Raw genomic sequence first — 11,679 nt, forward strand, 5'->3', positions numbered from 1 at the left:
GAAAATAATGGTGGCCACATAAAATATGGACACTTTGGGCCCCATTTGAACATTGTACTCACTTTTGTTGCCAGCAGTTTAGACATTAATGGCTGTTTGTTGTGTAATTCTGAGGGGACAGCACATTTACACTGTTATACAAGCTGTAGACTCACTACTTTACATTGTAGCCAAGTGTCATTTCTTCAGTGTTGTCACATGAAAAGATATACTTAAACGTTTACAAAATGTGAGGAGGTGTACTCATTTCTGTGACATACTGTAGTACTCTAACTGTTGGGCTTACATATGAAAAGGCCAACCCCAACTACATTCCAGTATGTACAGGGCTTTTTTTGTAGCAGGAACTCCTTTGCATATTAGGCCACACACCCCGGATATAGCCAGTCCTCCAAGAGTTTACAGGGCTCTTAGTTTTGTTTTGTTTTTAATAGATTTTATTTTATTGAATCTAATCCAATACAAGGGGAACATAGAGAACACAGGGACCATAGGGAAAATAAATAACAGAAATATAAATATAACATACAACAATCCAATTTAGATCATTGGATGCATATAACAAACAATTTACAAAAACAATACATAATATGCTAGGTATTAAGAATTAAGAAAAAGCCTACAATTCATTCTATTAGGCAGAAAGGAAATATTCCCAAAGAATTCCAAAATGGTGGCCCAAAGCAAATCATAATCTATAGCCAAACCAGTATCATTTTCGAAGAAAGGGTTATCCATTGTCTTCCCCATTACATACTGGTCCCATAACATATCATACCACATTGCAATTGTGGGGGTATGTGGGGGTTTCCAATTTTTAGCAATCATCATAAGAGCTATCTTCAACATTGTCGAGATTAAAGATTTCTGATCTTTACTCACCAATTTAGCAGGCCAGATAGCGAATAAATGAAGTTTAAAATCTACTGGAATGGTTAAATAGAATATAAGATTTATTTGCTCTACCACCTTATTCCAAAATTTTGACACTGTTGGACATTTTATTTATTTATTTATTTATCTGAGATTTATATCCCGCCCTTCCCACTAGGTGGCTCAGGGCGGCTTACAACATGTAAAACTAACATAAAATATAAACATATCCACCACATATGATACAGGGAGCCTTTAGTTTTACAATTCCTCCAACAATCTAAACTTGAGACCCTAGATATTTTACTCATCGTTTAAATACCAAAGTGAATACTGTCAGACATTGTAACTTGCCTTTATTCATTCTGTGGGTAGATAGGCTTACTTGACATGACTAACCCCATTTTGTAGGCTGTTATATTCTCTGCATTGCTACTAACCCTGGGAACAAAGATCTGCATTTCAAACAAGGACAGTTGCTAACCACAAGGGAGGAATTTCTCACTTGGTACAAGAAACATCTGGGGCCTTTGAAGCTGGCATGCCCCAAGGTAACCAGCGGGGTTCCTTCCCTGAGAAAGAGATAAGGGAGTATGGGAATCGTCAACTGTCTCTTAGAGTGTGAGAATGGTTTTATTGTTATGCTTTCATGTACTATACAAAAACACCAGGCTTGGCCTTGGAATGTATCATACTCAATTTGCTTCTACACCAGACCGCTTGTTCTCAAATAAATGGATTAATTTTGAAACAAAATGATTCGTGCTTATTTGAAGTTCCAACGTCTTACAAATACATTTTTTAAAATTGGAGTTAAATACCAATGCTTTTAGCCTTAATGGAAGGGGAGTTCCAGATCCTTTCCCAATCGCTTTCCTCTAGCCTTTGAGGTAGCATTAAATTCCAGAGGGTGTATATGAATGAAGAGAGTCAATTAAATAATTATATATTTTAAAAAGCAAACCTTTCTTACCAATGCCCTCTTAGTACAAGCTCCAGGAGGATTGGCTACATCAGGGGTGTGTGGCCTAATATGCAAAGGAGTTCCTGCTACAAAAAAAATGCCCTGATTTGCTTATCAAGTTTCAGGGGGAGCAGAGAAGCTTTCCCAATGATCAACCAATGCACTGGAAACTATATGATAATACTGCTATCAGTCAATGAAACAGAACAATTACACCGATTAATTTTCAGATGATAATCTTCAGAGGCCAGCTTTTTGGCTGAAATGTTTGCTTCTTGTTAGCTCCTGTTCTGTGGCATTCATGTTGACAGCACCCAAAGCAATATAATTAATTGGGTACTTCCTAGGGGAACTACAATTGGCCTGAAAAACTGGCAACATCTTAAATTGCACAGATGTTCTTGCATAGTTTGAAATGCGACTTAAGCAGTGTGTGTATGTTCCTGGTTGGGTGAATAAAGAGGGTATTATGCTTGATACCCTGTGTGTGCCTGCCAGGTCACAGGTTGAGAGCTCTGAAAATATTTCATTCAAATAAACTTGTATGCTCAAAGAGAGAAAGAGAGAGAGATTTTATGGAGACAAAAAGAAGAACAGTTGAAACATCGTGGCAACAGTGACCAAATGAATCTTAGAGAGACAACAGTAATCTGTGAATAGATGCCAAAAAAATCCCAAAGAATCTCTCCGCCTTGAACAAATGCAAAGTGTTATTTGAATAAGTTATCTGCAGAGCTCTCTCTCTTGACAGGCAACTCCAGTTTAGGAAATTCTTGAAGACCTGGAAGTAGTACATGAGGAGGGCAGAATTTGGGGAAGTGAAGGAGCTCAGTAGGGAAGTGATGCCATGCAATTTGCCCTCTGAAGCTGCCATTTCCTCCAGAGGAACCAATCTCTGTAGTCTGGAGATCAGCTAGAATTGCAGGAAAATAGGTTTGCCAGGTCTTACCTGGCTGGCTGTGGGGGGACTGTCCTCACGCATGCTGTGCATGCACGGCACAATGATGTCATCAGAAAGGGATGTAATTGTGCCAGGCATGTCACTGAGGATTGCTCTAGCATTTGGTAAAAAACTCTATAGTGCCATAGAGCTTTTTACCCAAATGCTAGAACATGCCTGGCGTAATGATGTCACTTCCAGGTGATGTAATCATGCCAGGCATGTCAGGCACTGACTGTGCTCTTCAGGGGCGGGGCTCCCCCCACTGGCCAATCCTGTGCTGGCAGGTTGGAGACCCTGAAATCGGGGAAAACCCCACACCAAGTGGGAGGTTGGAAACCCTAGCAGGAGAGTATTCTAGAATACTAGCATACTCAGGCACCAGCTAGAGGTTGGTAACCATATTTTCAGTATGTGGCCTTCCGACTATGCTTAGACCCAGCTGAAAAGAAACAAAGTATTTCTCCTTGCCTAATTCTTGTATCCTCCCACCAACCACAACATAGCCTTTTAAATATTGCTACAGCTGTGGCAGTGAGCACCGCACTGCTTTTTTTGCTATCACAGGGAGCCTTTACTCCTCTTTGCCGCAGTGGCTGACCCTTACTGAGGCTCACCATGGTTATGTGGCAGGATTGTCAACCTTCAAGTGGCCCCAGCTCTTGGTTGGGAAATCCTTGGATATTTGTGGGTGGAGCCTTGGGAGTGTGGGATTTGGAGAGTGGAGAGTGGAGGGATCTCAGCAGAGTCCATCCTCCAAAGAGGCCATTTTCTCCAGTGGAATTGATCTCTGTAATCTGGACACCAGTTCTCATCTCCATTAGCTTCATTTGGCTCTGTAGTTCTTTGGGGAGGGATTGGTTTTCAGATTCCCTCTCACACTGTTTTCTCCAGCAGAAATGGTCATGGGAAGGGCCTTTCTTTGGCTATAGATATCAGCAAATTCCTCCCACAGTCATTTCCACAAGTGAAAATATTGTGGTGGGCAGGGGTGGAATTCTAGCAGGACCTCCTTTGCATATTAGGTCACACCCCCTTGATGTAGGCAATCCTCCAAGAGCTTACAAAATAGAGCCTTGTAAGCTCTTGGAGGATTGGCTACATCAGGGGTGCGTGGCCTAATATGCAAAGGAGCTCCTGCTAGAACCCCACCCCTGGTGGTGGGGAACCAGAAGCCCCTCCTCCCTCCTCAGAGTGTCCTGGAGCTACATAGATTAACAGAGTGCTTTCAAGGTAAATTACTAATTTCTTACTCATGATAGCAAGTTGGATTGGGCACCCATGTCCTGACAAACGTCATGCACAATGTCTAGTTGGCTCAGAATCACAAAGGACAGCATATAATTTTTTTGAAATAAATAATGAACTTGTGCAGAATAGATCAGCAGCGCTAACACATTGTCTGGAAAAGCAGAGGTGTCGTTTAAATGGCTGGGATTAATTGGTAATTTATGGCCCCTTTATTTGGCATGCTTTCTGAGTCCAGACTGGGAAACTGACATTCCAACCAGGCTTATCAATTCATTGCTGAAATATGTGACTCTAATATGGATATTTCCATTGACCTAAATCCAGACAGATAGCTGCAGTTTCCACCCTATAAAAATGTTAATTACTGTACCTGTGTCTCCATAACTTCCTATTGCACCTCCTTATCTCACTTCATCCTGCACTAGATTATACATTTTTACTGTCTAATAAGGGCAAGTGCCTCACACCCATGCTGAGTTCACTGATTGCTCTTTTGGGGCTTGCTCTTATTGTGAACCAACCTCTCTTCGCAATAATCCCTCCACCCTTTCTGTCATGTATATAAACCAGCCTGATAGATTTACAGCCTAGTGCTTCCAGTGAAGCAGGGTTGCCAGCCCTGCAAGTGGATGGGGGATTCCCAGCTTCCAGCTCTTTCCGCCATGCAAAGCAGCAGCAGAAAAAGTGGGAGGCGGGAATTATCAGGCCAACAGCAAGAAAAAGGTTTTATCACAGTTTCTTGCAGTTCCTAGAACACATGGCATCACTTCTGTGTTTATAGGGCCTACTATAAGCTCTTGGAGTATTGGCTACATCAGGGGGTGTGGCCTAATATGCAAAGGAGTTCCTGCTACAAAGAAAAGCCCTGCCTGGAAGTGACACCACACTGCCACCAATGGTCACCCCATATGGCCCTGCCCCCTTAACCTATCACTAATTGTTAAACAGAGAGGAAGTGAGCTCTGATTCATGAAAGCTTATGCAGGAATCCATTGTATTAGTCTTTCAGGTGCCACTTGTTTCAGCCTCTGGGCATTATTCTACCTTACGCTGGAGGAAGTTCCAGCCTAAGGACTTTCTCTAAAATATGTGGTTCACCTGTTGGAGAAAAGCTCCTTAGGCTGGGGAAAGGCTTCAAAATTGACTTAATGAAGTGGTAAGGGAGAAGATTCTATAAAAGAGGCTGATTGTCCTGCTAGGTATCTGGCCCTTGACCAGAAGAAGAATTGACCGTAGATGCTGTGACACAAATATAGGTTGAATCTTATGATTCCATGGAAAAACTTTCCTCCAGCACCTTCTATTGATGCAGAAGAGTCTCTTGCACTCATGAAAGCCTTCTTCTGCCAAAGGAAAGCTGAATAGCAGGGAAGAGTGAAGCTGCTCTGTGACTTTGAGTCTCTGGTTGCCAACTGAACAGAGAAATAAAGCCTGCCTTGTTTGTGCCTTTAACAAGAAGATGGAGAATCAGAAAGGGAATATTTTCATGGCATGCAGCTGAAATTATCCTATAACTAGTAAAGCCAAACCTCGAGAAAGGAATACAAGAGCTGCTTCCATGGCAACCCTTTAGATGCAGGAACCAGCCACTCCAGGGCCATAAGGCAGCAGAACAGAGAAGAGTGACAGCAGCAGGGAGAGAAGATAATGGGAATCAGAAACTGAGGGCGTTTTCGCACTCACCTTCAAGTGGTGTGACCACCCTCCTCACGCCGGCGGATCTGCAGGGATTTTGCACCAGAAGCGCCGGCGCACCCAAAAGAGCCGGCGACTTCCGTCGCGAAACCAGCTCAAACGTTTTCCTGCTTCTTGGCGGTTTCCGTTTGAGCTGGTTTCGCGACGGAAGTCGCCGGCTCTTTTGGGTGCGCCGGCGCTTCTGGTGCGAAATCCCTGCAGATCCGCCGGCGTGAGGAGGGTGGTCGCACCACTTGAAGGTCAGTGCGAAAACGCCCTGAGAGTGAGCAAACACTAGGGGGAGGAGCAAATACAAGAGGCTGTAATGGGAAGGGATCAGAAGGAAACTGGAAGGTAAATAAAACCTTCTCTGTAGCACTGCCAACAGCCCTGGAGAAAAAACAGTGGGAGGACAACAGGGGAAGGGCCAGGGCTTTTTTTTTTTTGTTTGCAGCAGGAACTCCTTTGCATATTAGACCACACTCCCGTGATGTAGCCAATCCTCCAAGAGCTTACAGGGCTCTTAGTACAGAGCCTATTGTAAACTTCAGGAGGATTGGCTACATCAGAGATATGTAGCCTAATATGCAAAGGAGTTCCTGCTACAAAAAACGCCCTGAAAGACTAAGATTTGTTTTAGAATTCAGGCTCCTCACTCAATTGCAGGCCTTCCATTCAGGGCCATTATTACATATCCAAACAAAAGCAGTTGATTTTCACAAATTATAGTTGTTCTAAATAGCCCTTAATATATCACCTGGGACTGACACCTGACAGGTGTTCAGAAGGCGGTAAACAAACTGGTTATCAGCCCACAAGAAGATAGATTTGAGTGTATGACAGAGCTATGAAATTCTAGCCTTGTCTGTAACAGAGTCCGTGATCAATATCTCCAAAGAGAACAAGAGATAACCACGCAAAACTTCCTTTCTTAGGAGGTATCTTGATTGTAAGCCTACAGGCAGAGCTTTGTCTTGTTTGAATCTCTTTGGGTGCAGCGCCAAGCATTTGGTAGAACAGTAAATGACATAAGACTGTGAGTCCATTATCTTGTTTTGCATAAACAGAAATGGCTACTGGAATCTCGGCATTCATTTTTAAAACATTTCAAGTTCCTAGCCTTCAAGAGAACAAATAAGCCATGTGTTAAATGTAAATGAGTAGGGTTTGCAATAACCAATGATCACAGGTTTTAGTGCTCTGAACAGCCCTTCAAGAAGTATAGCAACAAAACAAATCAAATGTGTAAAAATATGTGCAATTTGTATGGATTTATATGAGTGGCAGAATTCAGCTTTTCTCCATGCTGAGAATATACCAAATTTTATTCGTGCTGCAACAGCTGTAATTATTCCGAACAAGTGTGACAGGCTGCAATCCTAAGTATACCTCCCCAGGAGTAAGCCTAATTTAATAACATCTAATAACAAAGTTTTATTCAGAATGTAAGCTTTTGTGTGCATGCACTCATCATCAGTTTGGACAATCCCCCAGGACTGGATAAAATAACAGAAGTGGTACCATTTATGTACTCAAGCAAAATACAAAGCTTCTGATACTGGGATTGGCTGTAGCACATCAAGCATTTGCACAGTGAGAAATGGCACATTCTTTAAGTTCTTGTATCTCACTGGCCAGGAGTGCCAACTTTTGCACTGGTCTCAGGAGTTGAGCTTTTAATGGCAGTTTTGATCTGCCGCAACTAGCAAACTATAATGTTTATCTAGGGTCTAAGATTTTGGCCTGGAGACTCAGGTTTGGGGGTGCACTCTTAGGAAAACAGGTTGAAGTCAAAAGGTCATCAGCTATCTTATTCACATGATGGCTTCTTCTTATATTCATGTTACGGTTGCCAAGAGGCCTGGAGAAAAATGCCCAGTTCCCTTTACTTTCTAACGATGCATAGGTGAAGCTTTTCATGGCATATAGGTAAATAGCAGCACTTGGTAAATAACAGGCAAAATAGGGTTGCCAAGTCTAACTTAGAAAATATCTGGGGACTTTGGAGGTGGAGCCAGGAGACTTTCCCATAAACAAACGAATGAATAAATAATACAGCACTGCAGTTCCCCTGAGGACGGTTTTCATTTCCTCATCCCCCAGCAGCTGCACCTCTCCTTGAACAAACTCTAATGCTCTTTTACTCTTTCTCATACACAAAGCAGCCAAAATAAACAGTTTGCTAGTTCACACTTCTGTGGGCTCATTGGGGCAATTTACTTACTCACAAGTTGCTGTATATTCAACCAAGTTCTTCAGACTAACACAGGGAAACTAAAGGTTCAAGTTTACATTTTACTCTCTATTTCACTGTGCAAACGACTTCTGAAAAGGACTGTAAAACAAACGGAGGGACTGGGCTGCATTCCCTTCCTTTCTCACAGCCACATTGTTCTGCTGGCTCGCCTTGCCCCTGTTCAGCCTAGCTCCTACAGATTTAAAGGCACACACACAGCTTCAAAAAAGCTAGCTGTTCCAAAGCTTCTTCTAAGCTTTCCCAGGTGGAAAGGCACATGGAGGCTGTTTGGATGGGGCTTTTCATGGCATGTAGGGAGGGGGAGGGAGCCTGCAAAACCGGGGGCTGGGACCTGGGGATTGGCAAGCCTAACAGGCCATGACACTTCTATTAAAGGGATAGGAGTTTTTTATCCCCCTTCTGGGCAATCCTATGTGTGCAGTATGAGGTACTCTCTCTTCCTCCAGACTCTTAGCACAACAGGCACTGCCCATAAGTAACTAAGTTAAAGCTAAGTTTTTGCCCATGTGTAGGGTTGAAATAAGCCCCTGTGGCCTTCCCTTTAATATCAGTTGGAGCCACAGCAATCAGTGGGACATCTGATTTAGCTCCCTGTCACAAAAACCTTCAGCTGATGACTTTTAAAAATCAAACCTTGCTTAAAGACACAGGAGCAGTCAGGGTTTGTGAGAGGGCTTGATGCATCCTGGAGGCCCTAGTATTGCTAAATCCAGAATCAGAAATTCCTGGAGATTTGAGGGCAGTATCTGAGGAGGGTGGAGTCTGGGAAGGGGGGTCAAAAGAGAGATGAGAAGAGATTGGATTTACGGTATACCCTGCCCTTCACTACCTGAAGGAATCTGAGCAGTTTACAATCTCCTTTCCCTTCCCATCCCCACAACAGATGCTCTGTGAGGTAGGTGGAGCTGAGAGAGCTCTGACAGAAACTGCTCTTATGAGGAATAGCTCTGCGAGAATTTGTGTGACTCAAGGTCACGCATGTGGAGAAGTGGAGAATCAAACCAGGTTCTCCCAGATAAGAGTCCGTGCACTTAACCACTACACCAAGGAGTCTTCCCTCTGAAGCTGTCATTTTCTCCAGAGGAACCGATCTCTGTAGTCTGGCAGTCCTTGTCTTAAATATTCTTCCTCTCTGGGGAATCTTGGAAACCATGAGGGCCAGTTGTAACTTCAAGCAGGTCATTCTCAGTACCCTTAGTATACTACAGTTCTTCAGATTCTTTGGTGAAGGCCATTCAAATAGTTATTAAACTAATCAGTAGTATTGATATGTCTTCAATCATGAAATTCAATGACTCTTGGTTAGGGCTGCCCACCCTTGAACTATCTTTCTTTTTGCTGGAAGTGAATGACAGTGTAACATCTCTTTGCACTAAGCACCCCAGTACTCCACTAATGTACCGTAGATAGGACAAGATATTCTTCTTCCTGTCTGGCCAGCTGCTCCCTTTCCCCAGAATGCTAATCGCAGGGACTTCCTTTTAAACGACTCTTCCACTTCCTGTCTTTGAGCTTACTCTCTCTCTCTTTGGTCCCCATGCAATCTGCAATTGATGGCAGAGATGATAGATAGATGATAGATAGACAGACAGACAGCAAGCTAGCTCTTTCTTGATTCTTTAATAATACAGCACATTCTTCCTTAAACACACAAGCCTCTTGTGGACTTTATTCTGTGAGTGCTGAGCCAGCTCCTACTAATACTCTTAACAAATAGATTGCTCTCCAGCAATTCATAAGAGATCTAGTTTAGCGTTACCTTGTTGCTATGAAATCTTCATGGTCTGCTTTCTGCACATCGGACCTGTTCAAAGGAGACTTTGGGGGTGGATCCAGGAGAGGGTGGGGTTTGGGGAGGGGAGGGGAAGAGCCCCCTCCCTGTAGCCCTGGCCTGTTAGTAATCCGGACTGACAATAAGGATCTTCTAATTTATGGTAATTTTTTCCCCTCTGTCTCCTGTTGCTTCCCCCACCCTTGCTGTCACCAAATACCAACCCCATCATACACCCTGTTTATAGCTCAAATGTAGATGTATCTTGCAAAAGCAAGAGGAAGTGCTGGGAGGTTGTTTCTTCTTCACAAGGGCCCCTTTTCTTTGTTTCAGGAGGATTTTACCAGCATGCAGTGATTGGACCAAATGCTCCCCCCCCCCAACAAAACACTTTTGTATAGCCAGCATCTACACAATGCAGTTTTATTAAAGACACCAGAAATGTTAGAACTCTCAAGAAGATGGAAGCAATATACAAAGACCATTTGAACTTTACATACCACCAGCATAGGGAGGGGAAAAAATGCTCTCCTCTGCATGTACAAACTGAAAGAGTGCATAAAGAAATAAACATGACAGACATAAGCTCACTCAGGGACTCATTCTCTTTAAGCATAAAACACATTGGGAGGGGGGGTGCTTCTATTTTTTTAAAAAATATCCTTCTTAGTTATTGCAAGTAACAGGCAAATTGCTCCAAAAAGTGGATAGGAGGGGACACAAATGACTCGTCACCCCAATAAAAATGCTTCAGAAACTACTGACTCCCATTCTGGTGATGGAGAACTCAGTCTGCAAACTGAGGAAGTAAATACTGGAGAGAATGTAATTTATGGTTGCTAATTCCAGAAAAGCCATGGGAAAGGAGCATATATCCAAAGACAAATGACAATGCTGATTCTATGACCAGTGCATCACTATCCAACATGATGTGATTTGATGCATCATTGCCCAAGGTGTTCACCTCCCCCACCCTTAACATCTCTGATCATGCACAGCAGCAGAAACTCATTGCCGCATTGGAACCAAAGAAATGTATGTATGCAGCAATGGCAATAATTGCATGGTATCTTCAGCACCTTTTAAAATGATCTTCTGTTGTGTCTTCCTTTGAGAAGTCTTTTGGTATATCAAAGGGACTAGCTTCAGGATCCCTAGAATTCTAGCCATGATCAGAAAGAAATGCTGGTTTCCCCTGCCCCAGTACAAGAAGTCATGACAGATATACAATTGCTGTTTGGATTCTGGTGACCAAAGGCAGGAATGACAGGAACATTTTCACTGGTTTAATTGTAATTGCCAAAGAATCCTTCAGTGAAGGTGGGTCTTCAACAGGAAAGTCTCAACACCATTGCCAAACTACAATTCCCAGGATTCCTTGGGAAAGCCATTACTGTGAAACTGGCATAAAACTAACAATAGGTGACTAATGTGTGGCAGGCATTCAGTGTGTGCCTAAGTGAAATGTTTCGTATAGAGAATGAAAGCCTGAAGATGAACTGCTTTGAAATAAATTGACCCAAGATGAAAATGATTTCAGAACTACTGAATTCCAGCTGAATTCCAGAGCAAACTCTTCTAGGTTAATTCAGCTGGGTGAAGATGAAACTCTATTTCAGCCAAATGAGAGTTGCCTTCCCACCCCACCCCCACCCATCCCCCCAACAGCTATGGTTCTATTTAAAAGACTTTCCCCATCCCTGTATTATGGTTTCAACAGGAAGGCTTTAACATTTTGGCTAAATTTTCTGTAAACTAAGACTACAGAGGAGCAAGAATTACCATGCATCACTGTAGAATTGGCAAGGGGAAACAGGTATTTATGTACAGCCTGATAGAATCTAGCCTAAGAGAGAAAGAAGTAACGGACACTAGATTATTATTTAGTAACACCTCCATATCCTTTTCCTGATTTACTATGGGAGCAGCTTTCACACTCCAAGGGTGCC

Source organism: Heteronotia binoei, chromosome 13 (assembly GCF_032191835.1).
Source record: "Heteronotia binoei isolate CCM8104 ecotype False Entrance Well chromosome 13, APGP_CSIRO_Hbin_v1, whole genome shotgun sequence".
NCBI classification, from domain to species: domain Eukaryota; kingdom Metazoa; phylum Chordata; class Lepidosauria; order Squamata; family Gekkonidae; genus Heteronotia; species Heteronotia binoei.